The 18,548-nt window shown below is 45.7% G+C and overlaps 1 protein-coding gene across 3 annotated transcripts in view; it reads right to left on the bottom strand.

The window, feature by feature from the left end:
- The window catches only part of SYNDIG1 (synapse differentiation inducing 1), a 350,727-nt gene that overhangs the window by 86,115 nt on the left and 246,064 nt on the right, over window positions 1–18,548 (bottom strand). The gene's annotated exons all lie outside the window — the stretch shown is intronic.

Below are 18,548 nucleotides of genomic sequence, written 5' to 3'. Positions count from 1 at the left end.
ACAATTCACAATGCATTGGGGTAGGACCACCAGGACTCCTCAACGGGTACTCTCCCCCATGTATCTTACACTTCAAATTCCCATCTTTAATTGGAGTAGGACCACCCAGACTCCTCAACAGGTGCTCGCCTCCCCTTTGCCATGCTTCCAGAACTGTGTTTAGTCCTAGGGGTGAAATGACCGAAGCTGTCATAGAGCCTAATAGGTCACCGTTTTCCCCCCTCCGTTTTGGGTATTTCCCACCGAGGCCCTGACCTGTGGACCACTGTCTGTTCCAAACCACAAACCATCATATACCCTCTTTTTCATTTTATCATGGCAGGCATTTTTCTCCAAATTCGCATCTTGGACCTTTTCGAACATTTTTACCATATCTGCTAAATATTTTTCCAACATTTCTAACATTTATATCATCAAACATTATTAAACATTTTCAAACATTATTAAACATCTTCAAACATTGGTGCACCCCCTTCCTTTGTGGGGAGCACAGAGTATGTCCACGCTGCTGGAGCCAGGGTTTTTCTTACCCTGAGGGGACGCGGAACAGTCCCCAGGCTGTGCAACCATGCACAGCAGTCCCGCAATCAGAGATGGTTCAGCGGTGCTCCGGGTCTCCCCCTGCTGACCGACCATGGTTGCCGGCTGCATGGTACTCCGCCACCATGGAACCCCCAGGATGACTGCCAGTTCCAGGGTCTCAAGTGTCCACATTTCCCCATAGTAGTTCTGCTATGGGAGTGCAATAGGCGCCCCACAAACAATTTTCCTCAGGTCTCATGGACCGTTATGGACTCTCCAGATGAGTGTTGCTGGGTTCCATGGGGGGAATGTGGGGCAGTCCCAAAAGGTGCCAACGTGCACTAGAGGGGCAAGAAGGGGCCATAGAGAGTCTCGTGGCGCACATCCCGTAACGTATCCCTACGGGAGACCCAGGCCCTGGCTCGGGCCGAAGAGGACTCTGCAGCCACTGAGCCCCAAAACCGAGGGGAAGAATCAGGAGCAGAGGCATTCTCAGCTACCTCTGCACATGGACCGACATCTTCTCTGGATGACACGGTGGGTTCAGGGGATGGTGGGCGGGAGCACGGGTGCTCAATGACGGTGACCTTGGGCCTCGTGTCCCTGCAGAGGGACAATGTTGGGGCCACGTGGTCCACCATCGGCTGAGGTGGAGATGCACTCACCCCTCTGATGTCGCGGTTCCGCTCCTTCCGGCCCTTGGCTCCTGCAGGTACTGCTGCATGCGGGAGGCCAGGGTCTCCATCGGCTCCTCCTGAGTTGGCTCCGCTGCCTCACCATCACTTCCGGTGCCACCGTCTGGGATGCGCTGTGGTTCTTCTTCCTGCTGTCCTGCAGAAACAGCCTCCAGGCACGACGGTTCTGCGGGGAGTGTGAGCAGTAGTTCCTACAGCTGAAGAGCGGGTTCCGCTTCCCGCACTGTCTCCAACTCTGGCGTGGACCGCCGAGAGCATGGACGCATCTCCGCTGGATGATCCGGCTGCGGGACTGCAGGTTCAGACTTCGGAGACTCCATCTTCGGCAGCCCTTCACGACGGGTGAGAGCTTGCTGTTTTGTTAACTGCTCCCAGCTCCGCAGGTCCGGCTGTCAGGGACTCCACCTCCCACTGTAGTCTTCTAACGTAAAAGAGTGCCCAGCGTTCCGGTAGCGGCACCCAGCTTTCCCAGCAGTGTCACTCCCATTCAAGGTGGGGCTTTTGTTGGCCTCTCCACCCATTTTCCAGCATTCAGAGGGAAAGGATGCTTGTCACTTGATGTACACCGCTTCCCCCAGGGGCGGGCTCGGCTTAGCTGACCTAGACAGTCCATTTTGGCGACAAACTCCCCCATCCCGATGGCCACCATATTGTTCATTTGCAAAAAGTCACAGTTGTTATTCCTTCTGGTCTAATCTGGGTGTTTTTAGTCACAGTCCAAAGTTCCAATTTACTCCAGCAAAATCTTCAACCCGCTTAGCTCAGGTCCTTTGAATCTTCCGGCGCGGTCTCATGGCCTGTCTTGGGCACTTATGATCCTGCTGACCATGCCACTTGTAGGAACGTGTGCCGACCAGAGGGGTGGTCCCATCCGGTTGCGAAAAGACTGGAGTCCTGAGCAGGTGGAAGTTCAATCAGGTCCTCTTTATTGGTTATCTTCGCCGACACCCACAGCAATACAACAGCTCCTGAACTCTGGCCTTGGTACCTGTCACCTCCTCTTTCTCCTGTTTGATGGCCCTCTAGGTTCTTTCATTGTGGCTGCCATTAGGCCCACGGCCACAGTGCTTCCCCTGGTCGAGTCCGTCCGTCCGCTGCGACACTTACTACCTCTTCAGTGTCCAGTCGTCCGGTATCCCAGGCATCCTCTGTTTGCAGCCGTCCTGTCAGGGCCACCTCACCAACTGTCTGTCTCTCCCTGGGACTCTTCCTCCTTTTATTCCCTTTCCTTGGAATTCCCCTTCTCAGTCCCCGTAACTCCACTCCCCATGACTTTGGATTTCCTAGCTTCAGCTGCTGTTAGGTCCTTTTCTCACTGCCTTTTGTCTCCCTCTAGTGTCCAAAACTCAGTACTACACCATCTCTAACTAATTCATTGTACACTGCACATTTTACATTTGCCTTTTCTCCATCAGACAGGTCCACATATCAGTCCACCCTCCTACAGAGACACACCTCGACCCTTGCAGTCTTCAAAGAGGAATATGGATGTTCCTATAATGGTTTGCTGGAGCAGGCGCCGGGAAAGGTCAAAGAGGCCCAGCACCTGTGCACTGCAGTACTTTGCTCTGCCCTCAACAGGGCAGATAAAGTACACCTGCGCAGGAGCCGCGACAGGCAGCAAGGAAGAGGATATCATCGCTAGAAGACACCCATCAGATCGGACCGCCCCCTGGGTGAGTATAATATAACTTGTTTTTCTTATCTTTCAGGTTACATCGGGGGCTTATCTACAGCATTACAGAATGCTGTAGATAAGCCCCTAATGGCGGTGGCTGCAGCTTATATACAAAAGAAAAGGTAACAGATTCCCTTTAATTTGCTGAAGATTTGCCAGTTCTCTGAATATTGAGCTCAGTATGTCCCTGCCACACCACTGATTGGCAGCTTTCTGTGTACAGTGTGTAGAAAGCTGCCAATTAGTGGTGTGGGCGTGGTTGGACTACCTCACTGCAGATTTACTAGTCCTCTAGTGAAAATCTCCTGCTAATGAAGCAGTGATTTTATAAATACTACAGTAAGCAGTCCAGTAAGTGACACATCCCTAGCATCAGGGTGTCTTCCACTATATTCTGCTGCTTCCAAATTAGTTAAAAAAATCTGGTGACAGATTCCCTTTTAGAATTTGAATTAATGTAATTTTACATTGTCCATACACCATGTATAATAAGTGTGTTAATTACAATAATCAAAAAATCTATAAATAGGCAAACAATGATATGCTTTCTACTGCTGTCTTATATTCCATGTGTTGAGATATTTTAAGGACCTGCATCTGTTGCACTATATGAAATTGTTTGTCCAAGCATATTGTAATTTTATGCAAATATATAGGTATTTAGATTGGGACAAAGCAAAGAGCAGTGTCGACTTTGAGGCTGGTGTAGGTAAATGAGTGGATACGTTTGCATTTTAAAACTATATTTTTTAGTGGTATTTTGTATTTTTTTTTACAAGCATTTACAAAATGCAGCTGAAACAGAAAAGTGCCAAAAGAGATGAGAAGGATATTCAGTGATATCTGAAATGTGTGATGAGTCAGGAAGCTGAACTAGCAAACTGTGGCTTAGCAATAGGAAAGCAATCAAACTAAGTGCCTGTCAATCAGCACTTAGCTTAACAAAGTTGTGGCATAGAGTAGCTGTCTTCTATGGTGCCAAACTGCCTAGACTGGAAGGAAAGTAATGATTGATAGCTCAGTAACATGGTTTTTGGCAAGTCCAGTAAAACAATAAATACAGTGGGGCAAAAAAGTATTTAGTCAGTCAGCAATAGTGCAAGTTCCACCACTTAAAAAGATGAGAGGCGTCTGTAATTTACATCATAGGTAGACCTCAACTATGGGAGACAAACTGAGAAAAAAAAATCCAGAAAATCACATTGTCTGTTTTTTTTCATTTTATTTGCATATTATGGTGGAAAATAAGTATTTGGTCAGAAACAAAATTTCATCTCAATACTTTGTGATATATCCTTTGTTGGCAATGACAGAGGTCAAACGTTTTCTGTAAGTCTTCACAAGGTTGCCACACACTGTTGTTGGTATGTTGGCCCATTCCTCCATGCAGATCTCCTCTAGAGCAGTGATGTTTTTGGCTTTTCGCTTGGCAACACGGACTTTCAACTCCCTCCAAAGGTTTTCTATAGGGTTGAGATCTGGAGACTGGCTAGGCCACTCCAGGACCTTGAAATGCTTCTTACGAAGCCACTCCTTCGTTGCCCTGGTGGTGTGCTTTGGATCATTGTCATGTTGAAAGACCCAGCCACGTTTCATCATCAATGCCCTTGCTGATGGAAGGAGGTTTGCACTCAAAATCTCACGATACATGGCCCCATTCATTCTTTCATGTACCCGGATCAGTCGTCCTGGCCCCTTTGCAGAGAAACAGCCCCAAAGCATGATGTTTCCACCACCATGCTTTACAGTAGGTATGGTGTTTGATCGATGCAACTCAGTATTCTTTTTCCTCCAAACACGACAAGTTGTGTTTCTACCAAACAGTTCCAGTTTGGTTTCATCAGACCATAGGACATTCTCCCAAAACTCCTCTGGATCATCCAAATGCTCTCTAGCAAACTTCAGACGGGCCCGGACATGTACAGGCTTAAGCAGTGGGACACGTCTGGCACTGCAGGATCTGAGTCCATGGTGGCGTAGTCTGTTACTTATGGTAGGCTTTGTTACATTGGTCCCAGCTCTCTGCAGTTCATTCACTAGGTCCCCCCGCGTGGTTCTGGGATTTTTGCTCACCGTTCTTGTGATCATTCTGACCCCACGGGGTGGGATTTTGCGTGGAGCACCAGATCGAGGGAGATTATCAGTGATCTTGTATGTCTTCCATTTTCTAATTATTGCTCCCACAGTTGATTTCTTCACTCCAAGCTGGTTGGCTATTGCAGATTCAGTCTTCCCAGCCTGGTGCAGGGCTACAATTTTGTTTCTGGAGTCCTTTGACAGCTCTTTGGTCTTCACCATAGTGGAGTTTGGAGTCAGACTGTTTGAGGGTGTGCACAGGTGTCTTTTTATACTGATAACAAGTTTAAACAGGTGCCATTACTACAGGTAATGAGTGGAGGAAAGAGGAGACTCTTAAAGAAGAAGTTACAGGTCTGTGAGAGCCAGAAATCTTGATTGCTTGTTTCTGACCAAATACTTATTTTCCACCATAAGGCTGGTTTCACATTTGCGTTTTTTAGCGCTGGAAAAAAACGCATATGTGCGCATGCGTTTTTTCCCCTATATTTAACATGGGTGCGCATACCTGCGCGCTTGTAAGCGCATGTATGCGATTTTCATGCGCTGCGTTTTTTTGGGGTGTGCGTTTGTATTTTCCAGACGCAGCATGTTGCATTTTTTGGCCCTGCAAAAAAGCGCATGCGCACATATGCGCACGTTTTGCGCTAAAAATGGCCATTATAGCCTATGGATGCGCATATGTGCGCACTGGCATGCTCATGTATGCGTTTTTTTGCATATGCCTTTTTTTTTTTAACCATGGAATTTAGGGGTTTGGGTTAGAGTTAGGGTTAGTTAAGGGGGTTTAGGGTTAGGGTTAGGGTCAGGGTTAGGGTTAGGGTCAGGGTTAGGGTCAGGGTTAGGGTTAAGTATGGTTTTGTTAAGGATTAGGGTCAGGGTTAGGGTCAGGATTAGGGTTAAGTATGGTTTGGTTAAGGGTTAGGGTCAGGGTTAGGGTTAGGGTTAGGGTTAGGGTCAGGGTTAGGGTTAAGTATGGTTTTGTTAAGGGTTAGGGTCAGGGTTAGGGTTAGGGTTAGGGTCAGGGTTAGGGTTAGGGTTAGGGTTAGGGTCAGGGTTAGGGTTAGGGTTAGGGTCAGGGTTAGGGTTAGGGTTAGTTAGGGTTTAGGGTTTGGGTTAGGGTTAAGTATGATTTGGTTAAGGGTTAGGGTCAGGGTTAGGGTTAGGGTTAGGGTCAGGGTTAGGGTTAGGGTTAGGGTCAGGGTTAGGGTTAGTAAAGTCATGGTTTGGGTTAGTGTGAGGGGCCACCTAAAAATGTTGGAAAAAAACGCAAACGCGGTAAAAACGCACTAAAAACGCATACAAACGCATAAAAACGCTGCGTTTTTTTCATGCCTGCTCATAAAAATGCTTGAAAAAAACGCAGCAGTTGTATGCTTTTGTATGCGTTTTTTCAATGCGTTTTTTTGCGGGAAAAACGCGCTGCAAAAAAAAGCAAGTGTGAAACTAGCCTAATATGCAAATAAAATGAAAAAAAAAACAGACAATGTGATTTTCTGGATTTTTTTTTCTCAGTTTGTCTCCCATAGTTGAGGTCTACCTATGATGTAAATTACAGACGCCTCTCATCTTTTTAAGTGGTGGAACTTGCACTATTGCTGACTGACTAAATACTTTTTTGCCCCACTGTATGTCAGCTTTATTCCATTGTCAATGGGTGGGAAGGTTTAAAAACACTATAATTCACTGTATAAGAATAAATTGCTTATAAGATAATAAAATACCATAAATGTTTACAGGAATGGGAGGTATGAAAACATTACAATATATTAGGGCATTATTTTAGCTTTAGAAACTTTCCAATAATCACCTGTTTCAAATTTGACATTCTTGCTTCTCAGACATTTCCCCAAAATGGACGTATGCTCCTATATGAGCTATACAATAATCGTAGTTTATATAAGTACATCAGGCATGTCCCAAAATTTGCAGACAATGCATTTGCTTTAGTAAAGATAGTGCACATACTGTAATACAGGGGTGAACACAGACAGAAGAGGAGGCCCCTGTGCAGTTACAATGTATGGGCCTTTTCCAGTCCAATAGCTCACCATCATGCACAACGCTACCTGCTTCGGAGGTAGGAGTCGGTCCCCTTACTTTTTGGGCCCCTGTGCAGATGCCAAGGTTGGCCAAATGGTCTGTCCGCCCCTTCTGTAATATTACCATACAGACTAAAGTAAATAGTGCAAACATTGCCTGAAAGCCCATACAGCACACTCCAATTTCATGTATTGCCCAGACACATATTTCAAACAACGGCTGTCCAGTGTTCACGTAGTGTCATTCATTGTCCTGTAAAGTACTTTGCACATATAAGACCAACAGGGCCACTGCTAATATATTGCCAACTGCTCAAATTATGTCAAATTTTGCCTAATTTACAGTCACTTAGAGCTATAAAGTGTCCAAGCAAGGCAATGGAGCCCACCTGTATCTGCAGAGCAGTGTTCAAAGAGCTAAACAGTTCCATATGTTTCTCATATTGAATCATATAGTGCAATGCTGTGCACATATTATGCAAAGAGTAATCAAAGGATGTCATAATACACGCATATAAAGTAAAATAAAATGCCAACATAGTGACAAAAAAGAGCATTCTGTGCTCACTTAGTGCCATACTTTGCCTCACTGCACAAAAAATGCAGTGTATAATTGTAAGACGCACGCCCAGCAAAATGTTACTCCTCTTAATATATAGCAATCAATCATCATATTACATGGCACTGTGTACTTACAATTGCTCATTTTGCTCTTCTACCCAGATAATTCTTCTGTTTTCCGTTAGGTCTTTGACCTTACATGATTAAAAACAGACTGCGTAAATCCTTCTAAGCTGTATGTAGAACCAGGAAGTCTCCTTTCCCTGCACAAGCTATGATTGCAAAAGTTCCTGGCTTGGGAAGTACGGAGCAGCAGGGACAGGAGTTGAAAAGGGAATTGTTACACCCGGTCCCTGTCCTGGTGCTGCGCCCAAGTCTGGCGCTGTTACACCTGGCCCCCGTTCTGTCGCTGCGTCCAGGCCTGCGGCTGCTCTCCGTTCTGGGCACTCACCTCGAGCCTCTCATGCTGCTGCTCAGCGTTCTGTCCTCCCTCCTGCCTCCTCCTCCTGGCATCCTGTGAGGAGATCTGTAGCTAAGACTATTAGGGCACGCCCGCCCGCTCTCTTGCCTTCTTAAAGGGGCGGCGTGCATTATTCAAAAAATGTAATCAACCAATGGCAATGCACTGGCTGCTATTTCTGGCCTCTTCTCCATAGGGAGAGCGCCGGAGCAACAAGTATCTATCATTGCTACAACCGGCTCTCATGCTAACCTGTCTGCGCTGCATCTGCAGTCTCTGTGCATTGTCTAATGCTCTCTGTTTCCACAGCATATCAGTATCCTGTGTTACCTGGTTATAACAGCAACCATCTGGGCCAAAGCCATCCCGTTCCGCCTACAGCCATCAGAGTCCAAGGACTGTGTGAAGGTCACTGGAACCGACTCCTTACCAACTAACCGGATCCAGGACCCAGCGCATTACGGACTCTGCTGTAACTTTTGTTATCCCTTTTGGTCCCGCTTGGACAGCTGCCACGTGTTCGGGGTCTAACTGGAGGTAGCACCTGTGTCCTCCGGGTATTCCATTCTGTCCCTGCCTAAGGGGCTTTACTACGGGTACCCGGGGCTCACTAGTCACGCCCCCTTCAGAGCCCCCCGGACCGTGGCCCCGAGGTTCCACTTAAAAAATAAAAACAAATGTGAACTTCACCATCTCTGCCTCCGCTTCCATTTGTTACAGATTAATCCGGCCATGGAATCCGCTGGACCCCAGGGGCTTCCGATGTTGGAGTTGTGCCAAGAGGTGACCTGTCTAAGAGATCAACAGGATAAGATCACGACGTATCTACGTAACCTGTCCACCCGCATGGATTCTCTGCAGAACCTGGCAGCTCCTGATTCACCTAGCAACACCTAGGTACCTGCTGTCATGACCAGCAAGGGCTCCCGCCTGGTGGCTCCTACCCACTTCCATGGTGAGCCCACTCAGTGTCAGGGTTTTCTCAATCAGTGTACCCTACACTTCAAAATCTTGGGGCATATGTTTGCTTCTGACCGTGCCAAAGTGGGCTTCATTATGTCACATCTAGCAGGAGAGGCTCTCGCCTGACTGAATCCGTTATGGGAGAAAGGAGACCCGCTGGTTAATCATCTTCAATCTTTCCTAGAAACTTTTCGCAGGACCTTTGATGAACCTGGCCGGGTCACGTCGACCGCTTCCGCCCTGCTTCGCTTGCGCCAAGGAACCCTCACGGTGGCTCAGTATGCTGTTCAGTTCTGCACTCTCTCGTCTGAGTTATCCTGGAACAATGAGGCCTTGCTGGCTACCTTCTGGGAGGGCCTCTCTGAAAAAATTAAGGATGAGCTGGCGGGACGGGACAGGCCTACCATCTTGGATGACCTGACTTCCTTGGCGACCCAGATTGACCTTCGTTTTCAGGAGTGTTCCATGGAGATTAAGCATGACAGGAGGTCCTACCACCTGGACTCTAATTCTTCCAAGACGTCTACCTCATCCTCTTCTCCCGAAGCTATGGAGGTAGATCGAGTAAGTCTGGCCAGCCGCCGCCAGGAAGCGCATCGCAAAAACGGAAGCTGTCTGTACTGTGGTAGTTCCGAACACCTGATCCGCCCCTGTCCAAAGAAGTTGGAAAACTCCTGTGCCTAGGCTCGGTAGGAGAGGCCGCCCTAGGTAGAGAACATTCCTGTCCTTCGTTGCAGATCTCAGTCTCCGTGACCTGCGGAGCAATAAAATTTTCTGGACTCTGTCTGTTGGACTCCGGAGCCGCCGGAAGCTTTATCCAGCAGACGCTTGTGGATCGCTACCACTTACCAGTTCAGGCTCTTCCCAACCCGTTGCGGGTAACTGCTGTCGATGACCAGCCTCTGACTGAACCCGTCCAGTTCCAGACTGAGCCAGTGGAACTCCTTGGTAGGTCTTATGCATTCTGAAAGAATCCATTTTTATGTGTACCCTGGTTTGTCTCACCCCTTGCTTCTAGGTTTGCCTTGGTTTCAGAAACATGGAGAACAGGCGAAATTCTACTTTGGGGAGATTCCTGCTCTGACCGTTGTTTAACCCGGATTGAACCAGCTTAACCCCCGGTCCAACCTGCTACCCTGCCTGGATTACCATTCGCTTACTGGTCCTTCTCGGATGTCTTCGGGAAAAAGGAGGCTGAAAAACTTCCTCCCCACAGGTCGTATGACTGTCCAATAGACCTTCTTCCTGGAACATCTCCTCCCCGTGGGAGAGTTTACCCTCTTTCCCAGCAGAGACTCAGGCTATATCGGACTACATCCAGGAGAACTTGGCCAGAGGGTTTATCCGAAAATCATTGTCACCGGCAGGAGCAGGCTTCTTCTTCGTGAAGAAAAAGGATGGATCCCTGCGGCCCTGTATCGACTACCGAGGACTGAACCAGATCACGGTAAAAAACAGGTACCCTTTGCCTCTAATTTCAGAACTGTTTGACCATCTCCGAGGGGCCAGGATCTTCACTAAGCTGGATCTCAGAGGGGCTTACAATTTGATCCGAATTAGAGATGGAGACGAATGGAAAACAGCCTTCAACACCCGTGATGGCCACTATGAGTACCTGGTAATGCCGTTTGGTCTAAGCAATGCTCCTGCTGTTTTCCAAGAGTTCGTCAATGACATTTTCAGGGATCTGCTTTACACCTGTGTTGTTGTCTACCTAGACGACATTCTGATTTTTTCTACTGACTTGGTCTCGCATCGCAGACAAGTGCGCCTGGTCTTACAGAGGCTCAGGAAGAACAGACTGTACGCCAAGTTTGAAAAGTGCCTCTTTGAACAATCCTCTTTGCCTTTCCTCGGTTACATTGTTTCCTCCACAGGATTAAAAATTGATCCAGAGAAGTTATCGGCTGTACTCAAGTGGCCTCGTCTGTCTGGGTTGAAGGCCATACAGCGATTCCTGGGCTTCACCAACTACTACAGGCAATTCATTCCTAACTTCTCCACCCGAGTGGCGCCCATCTCAGCTCTAACCCGGAAAGGTACAACTCTGAAGGATTGGCCTCCAGAGGCTGAGGAGGCCTTTGTTTCTCTCAAAAAGGCCTTTGCTGTCGCACCTGTCCTTCATCGTCCTAACTCCAATGAACAATTTTTTCTTGTGGTCGATGCCTCTTCAGTAGGTGCGGGAGCCGTACTAACCCAGAAATCGTCCTCCGGGCGAATGCATTCCTGTGTTTTTTTTTCCAAAGTTTTTTCTTCCGCAGAGAGGAATTATTCTGTTGGAGATCGGGAATTGTTGGCTATCAAATTGGCTCTGCAGGAGTGGAGTCATCTTCTAGAAGGAGCTCTTCATCAGGTAGTCGTATACATCGATCACAAAAACATTGCTTACCTCCAAACTGCACAAAGGCTGAATCCTCATCAAGCCCGCTGGGTTTGTTTTTTGCTCGTTTTAACTTTGTTCTTCATTTTCGCCCAGCTGACAAAAATGTCAAAGCAGACGCACCTTTCTACCTCCTGATCAAGAAGAAGAACCGCAGCACATCATTGAACCCTCAAAGTTAGTCACGGTCGCATCTACTGATCTTGCCCGGCTGCCTTCCGGGAAGACTTTTGTGTCAGCTTCTGAGCGTACTCGTGTCCTTCGGTGGGGTCACTCGTCCAAGTTGGCTGGTCACGCCGGCCAGAGAAAGACTCTGCAACTCATCTCCCGGTACTACTGGTGGTCTGCCATGGCTAAGGACATTCTGTGGTACGTCACAGCCTGTCCTTCCTGTGCTCGTAACAAGACGACCAAGCATCTACCCCCAGGTAGGCTCAGCCTCTTCCAATTTCGTGTGCTCCCTGGCAACATATCGCGATGGACTTCATCACAGAAATCCCAATCTCATCTGGCTGTTCTGTGGTGTGGGTAGTGGTGGATCGCTTCTCTAAAATGGCTCACTTCGTCCCACTACCCGGTCTTCCAACTGCTCCTGAGTGGGCAGACCTGTTCTTCCGGCACATCTTCCGTCTCCATGGTTTCCCTCACCACATCATGTCCGACAGAGGAGTCCAGTTCACCTCAAGATTCTGGAGAGCAGTTTGTAAACTGGTAGGAATTGAACTGGATTTTTCCTCAGCGTACCATCCCCAGTCCAATGGACAAGTGGAGAGGACAAATCAAATCATGGCTGGATTCCTGCGTCACTTTGTCAACGCCTATCATGACGACTGGATAGACTTACTGTCCTGGGCCGAATTTTCTTACAACAATCAAGTAAGTGAATCTTCTGGAAAGTCTCCCTTTCAGATTGTCTTCGGATTGCAACCAGGAATACCTCTTCCCATCTCCGGATCATCTGGCATTCCAGCTGCCGATACTTTCTTCGAAGATTTTTCTAAGGTCTGGAGAGATACCAAAACTGTTCTGGAGAAAGCCTCCCAGCATATGAAAAGGCATGCGGACAAGAGACGTTTGGATGCGCCTATCTTTCATCCCGAAGACAAGGTATGGCTCTCTTCTAAGTACATCCGGTTAAAGATGCCATCCTACAAATTGGGTCCCAGGTTCATCGGACCATTTGAGATCTTGAGACAGATCAATCCAGTCTCGTACAAGCTGAAGTTGCCCACTTCCCTACGTGTGCCTAATTCCTTTCATGTTTCTCTCCTCAAACCAGTAGTTTTGAGTCCCTTCTTTAAGGATCCTGGTACCACTCCTGACCCTGTCTCGGAGAATGATGTTTTTGAGTTAAAACATATCCTGGCTGTAAAAAAAGTAAGGGGTAAGACCTACTGCCTGGTGGACTGGAAGGGTTTTGGTCCTGAGAAGAGATCTTGGGAGCCTAGGGAGAACATCCAGGCTCCTCTTCTCCTTAAACGGTTCTATGCAGGCTTGAAGAAGAGGGGGTGTAAAGAGGGGGATACTGTTACACCCGGTCCCCGTCCTGGCGCTGCGCCCAGGTCTGCTGCTGTTACACCTGGCCCCCCATCCTGGTGCTGCGTCCCGGCCTGCCGCTGCTCTCCGTTCTGGGCACTCACCTCGAGCCTCTCATGCTGCTGTTCAGCGTTCTGTCCTCCCTCCTGCCTCCTCCTCCTGGCGTCCTGAGATCTGTAGCTAAGGCTATTATTCAAAAAATGCAATCAACCAATGGCAACGCACTGGCTGCTATTTCTGGCCTCTCCTCCATAGGGAGAGCGCCGGAGCAACAAGTATCTATCATTGCTACATCCGGTTCTCATGCTAACCTGTCTGCTCTGCATCTGCAGTCTCTGTGCATTGTCTAATGCTCTCTGTTTCCACAGCATATCAGTATCCTGTGTTACCTGGTTATATCAGCAACCATCTGGGCCTAAGCCATCCCGTTCCGCCTACAGTCATCCGAGTCCAAGGACTGTGTGAAGGTCACTGGAACTGACTCCTTATCAACTAACCGGATCCAGGACCCAGAGCATTACGGACTCTGCTGTAACTTTTGTTATCCCTTTTGGTCCTGCTGGGACAGCTGCCACGTGTTCGGGGTCTAACTGGAGGTAGCACCTGTGTCCTCCGGGTATTCCATTCTGGCCCTGCCTGAGGGGCTTTACTACGGGTACCCGGGGCTCACTAGTCACCATCGATGTCTGATGAACTCCCTCTTCTGGTGAAGGAAGGTAGTGAGGCTGATTACCAAACACCTGATCTGATAGATGATGACAGGGTAACAGGAAATTCTGACTGGATATAAGGCAGCCGACACCCTTCTGAGTCGCTGGTGATTTCTCTGCTGGATTCTTGGAGACCAGTCTGATTCCTGCTTCCCAAAGATAAGTTTTTGCTCTGCTATTGAACTTATTAGTTTTGATTCTGTTATGAATGAGTCACCGAAGGAGGAAAAAACAAAAATACAAGCTAAGTCCAGAAAACCGGAGAGGTTGGTAGCTATCGGATTGCAGACCCCTGATCCTATCCACACAACAACTAACAGTAGCCGTGGGGGGTTCCTACGATGCCCTAGACCCCTCGATCACAGCCAGAGAACTAAATAGGCCTAAAGAAAGAAAGGGGAAATCTAAACTGCCCCAGAGCAGACCCCAAAGCAATAGGCAGCCCTCAACATATAATGACTGTGAAGCAAGATGAAAACACTAACACAGATTGAAAGATAGGTTGAGCAAATGATGGGGCCCAAGCTAACTAAAAAGGACAGGACAGAAAAGCTGCTGTCTGCAATCCGCAAAAAAACCCTACCAAAAAATGTCCCAACCGACTGATAGGAAAAACAGGCCCTGAAGTCGCTAGGACTTCAAAAAGACTATATCAGCACTCAGGTAAATTCTGAAGACAGAGCAAAGAGACAAACTGATCAGAGACAAAAATGGAACTCAGCACACCCCCGACCGGGGATGGCTGAACTCCAAAAAACAAGGTAAACAAAACAAAACTAATAAGTTCAATAGCAGAGCAAAAACTTATCTTTGGGAAGCAGGAATCAAACTGGTCTCCAAGAATCCAGCAGAGAAGTCACCAGCGACTCAGAAGGGCGTCGGCTGCCTTATATCCAGTCAGAATTTCCTGTTACCCAGTCATCATCTACCAGATCAGGTATTTGGTAATCAGCCTCACTACCTTCCTTCACCAGAAGAGGGAGTTCATCAGACATCGACGGTGAAGGGGAAAATGAACTCACAACACCCCGCTTGACTGCAAAAGACCTTCAGAAAGATTTAGCAGACTCTGGAGTTGTGGTACATTGTTCTACTGTCCAGAAACACTTGCACAAGTATGGCCTTCATGGAAAAGTCATATTAAGAAAACCTCTCCTACATTCTCACCATAAAATTTAGCATCAACATTATGCAAAAGAACATCTAAACAAGTCTGTTGCATTTTAGAAACAAGACCTGTGAACAACAAGGTTAGAATAGAACTCTTTGGTCACAATGATCAAAAGTATGTTTGGAGAAAAAAGGGCACAGAATTTCAGGAAAAAAGTAGCTTGTCAACCATTAAACATGGGGATGGATCAATCATGCTTTGGGGTTGTGTTGCTACTTGCAGTCAATTGCACATGGGACATTTCAGAGGGAAGAATGGAATCAATGAAATTTCAATAAATTCTTGATGCAAACATAACATCTGTAAAAATACTGAAGTTGAAAAGAGGATGGCTTCGACAAATGGATACTGATGATCCTAAATACACGTCAAAATCCACAATAGACTACATCAAAAGGTACAAGCAGAAGGTTTCACAATGGCCCTCACAATCCCCTGACCTGAACATCATTTAAAAAATCTGTGGCTAGACCTCAAAATATCAGTGCATGTAGGACAACCCAGGATTCTGACAGAACTGGAAGAATTTCCCAAAGCAGAATGAATGAAAATCTCTGAAATAAGAATTGAAAGACTCTTGTCTGGCTGTAAAAAGCATTTACAAGCTGTGATACTTCCAATAGGGGGATTGTACTAAGTACTAACCATGCAAGCTGCCGAAACTTTTGCATTAGCCCATTTTCCTTTTTGTAAATTTTTAAAATGTAAAAAATTACAACATATATTCTTTTTTTTGCCTAAAATACAAATGAAATTTGTCATCTTTAACTTTGATCCTTTTAGAGATCAGGGGTGTCCAAACTTTTACATGCCACTGCAATATGATGATTGCAATATATTGTATTAAAAGGATAAAAATGTTGATGGAAGTGCTTATTTAATGTATATAGCACGCAGGCAACATGTATTCATATATATATTTTTCCAATTAAACTTTAGTTATATTTTTAAAATAAAATTGTATAGTGTTAACTTATGAACGTATGGGATTGTATGACATATTAAGAAATATTTAGATATACCGTTGAAGGGTGATGATGTAGGGTCAGGGTAATCTTTGTTGTAACTCGGGTGAAGCTATGATTGCATGTAAGAACACTGCAATACTGATATACTGTACATCCATTATTATTATAAGTTTAATATTATTAAACAAGACAAGAAATTCATAATGCCGAAATCACAGCATGAATCAGACACCATTGGGAGAAATCTGTCAGTCTAGGAGAGTGGGGCAGGAAGAAGCTGCCGAGGACCTGCCTAAGACAAATAAAATTATGCACCTAGTGTCCTATTCATGCTGACAGCAGATCGGGCAGCATGAATCTCTTTTTAGGTTCCATTTAATGTTCTCCTTTATAAGAGAGACTGGGGTGCTGGCGATGCAAAATTAACTGTAGTTGTATTATGTCAGTCTGTGCCATAGTCAGAGTAGGGACTGCCTTAAAAACAAGTAACCTACACTTGCCCATTTCTAGTGTTTCGGCTAGTATGTAAATAAAATCCAATTAAAGTAATCTATTAGGCAATGTGCTTTGTATAATTCCCAAGTAAGATTGCAGGGGCAAATAGTTACACAAATGAACAATAAATTGCAAACAATAAAAGAATATATACTGCTCTATTTCTTAAATATCACTGCAATTACAACTAGAAATTAGTAAACTTATTAGTTAAAGCTTCAACCTCTACACACAACACATGTTTTCTAAATAAGTTAGTTCAATTGTAACATTATAACGGTGGAAGAATAGGTTCTCGCAAAGATATTAAATCCTTAGTGAGCTCGAAACATCTGTTTTCCACCTTACTTGAAGTTAGACATCGTAAAACAAGGTTCTTCTAATATATTACTGCAGCAAGGGATGTTGCGGAGTTGGGAAGAGCAATAGGCAATATGTAATTTCTATGCGGGTTCGGGAGCTTGGCACATTTTTTACATCAGGAGATTAAATTTTGATCAACTTTACTCGTGAACCATGAAACATGGGTTCACAAAGCACGAATCTGAAGATCACATAGCATTTTAAAGTTAGGACCTTCAGGGATGGGAACTGAAGCAAAGTCACATTAATCAAGCATAGTGTACTGTTTCAGATGGCTAATTCCCAGCTTCAAATCCTCAGTACAGGGACTCTATGGGCTTTGCGCAGGCAACATCATTTCACTCGAAATAAGAAAATAAAGCGTATTGTTTCATTTTGATGCTTTCCATCAGTCAGCCATGTCACCTTTTCTCTGTGTTGTCACTCTGACCCTCACATAAGGATTTGACTTACAAATAAAATTTGCTACTTTGCCGTGATTGATGGTTTGGTGAATTGTTTCTGTCAGAAGTTACTTCATCCACATTGGTGCATAAACTGGATGAGCCCATTGAGGTTTGGGAAATGCTAAGCTCTACGTTTTCAAGAAACCTTTTTGACATTCTGCTGTCTCCCTGGCCCTTAGTGGTGCGGCTTGGATTCTTATAAAAATGGCAAGCTTTATAAATAAACATTATACTGTGTTCTACAAACTGCTAAGATGTGGTTTTATCTCTGAATTTTTTAAGAGGTGGTTCAAATGGTGGAAAAATTGCTAAAAGCTTTGTGATAATTCTCCATGAAATGTCACCTGCTTAACCCAGCAGGAAGTACGGCGGCATCTACAAATCACTAAAATTGACAAATCCCCGGGCCCGGATGGGATACACCCCCGAGTACTGCAGGAATTAAGCACAGTCATAGATAGACCACTATTTTTAATCTTTAAAGATTCCATAATAACAGGGTCTGTACCACAGGACTGGCGTATAGCAAATGTGGTGCCAATATTCAAAAAGGGGACAAAAACTGAACTTGGAAATTATAGGCCAGTAAGTTTAACCTCAACTGTGGGTAAAATCCTGGAGGGTTTTCTAAGAGATACTATACTGGAGTATCTGGAGAAGAATAACCTTATGACCCAATATCAACATGGGTTTACAAGAGACCGTTCCTGTCAGACTAATCTGATAAGCTTTTATGAAGAGGTAAGTTCCGGACTGGACCAAGGGAATGCAGTGGACGTGGTGTACATGGACTTTTCAAAAGCTTTTGATACGGTGCCACACAAAAGGTTGATACATAAAATGAGAACAATGGGGATAGGGGAAAATATGTGTAGGTGGGTTAAGAGCTGGCTCAGGGATAGGAAACAAAGGGTGGTTATTAATGGAGCACACTCGGACTGGCTCACGGTTAGCAGTGGGGTACCACAGGGGTCAGTTTTGGGCCTGCTTCTTTTTAACATATTTATTAATGACCTTGTAGGGGGAATAGAGAGTAAAATTTCAATATTTGCAGATGACACTAAACTCTGCAGGGTAATTAATACAGAGGAGGACAATTTTATATTACAGGAGGATTTATGTAAACTAGAAGCTTGGGCTGATAAATGGCAAATGGGCTTTAATGGGGATAAATGTAAGGTCATGCACTTGGGTTGAACGAACAAGTTGTATAATTATGTGCTTAATTGTAAAACACTGGGCAAAACAGTCACTGAAAAAGACCTGGGTGTATGGGTGGACGACAAACTCACATTTAGTGGCCAGAGTCAAGCAGCTGCTGCAAAGGCAAATAAAATAATGGGATGCATTAAAAGAGGCATAGATGCTCATGAGGAGAACATAATTTTACCTCTATATAAGTCACTAGTGTGACCACACTTAGAATACTGTGTACAGTTCTGGTCTCCGGTGTATAAGAAAGACATAGCTGAACTGGAGCGG

This window comes from Dendrobates tinctorius, unplaced genomic scaffold (genome assembly GCF_039654945.1).
Source record: "Dendrobates tinctorius isolate UK_male_01 unplaced genomic scaffold, ASM3965494v1 ptg000250l, whole genome shotgun sequence".
Lineage (NCBI taxonomy): Eukaryota > Metazoa > Chordata > Amphibia > Anura > Dendrobatidae > Dendrobates > Dendrobates tinctorius.
Note: the sequence above shows the minus strand (reverse complement) of the source record. Positions and strands in the feature narration are given on the sequence as shown.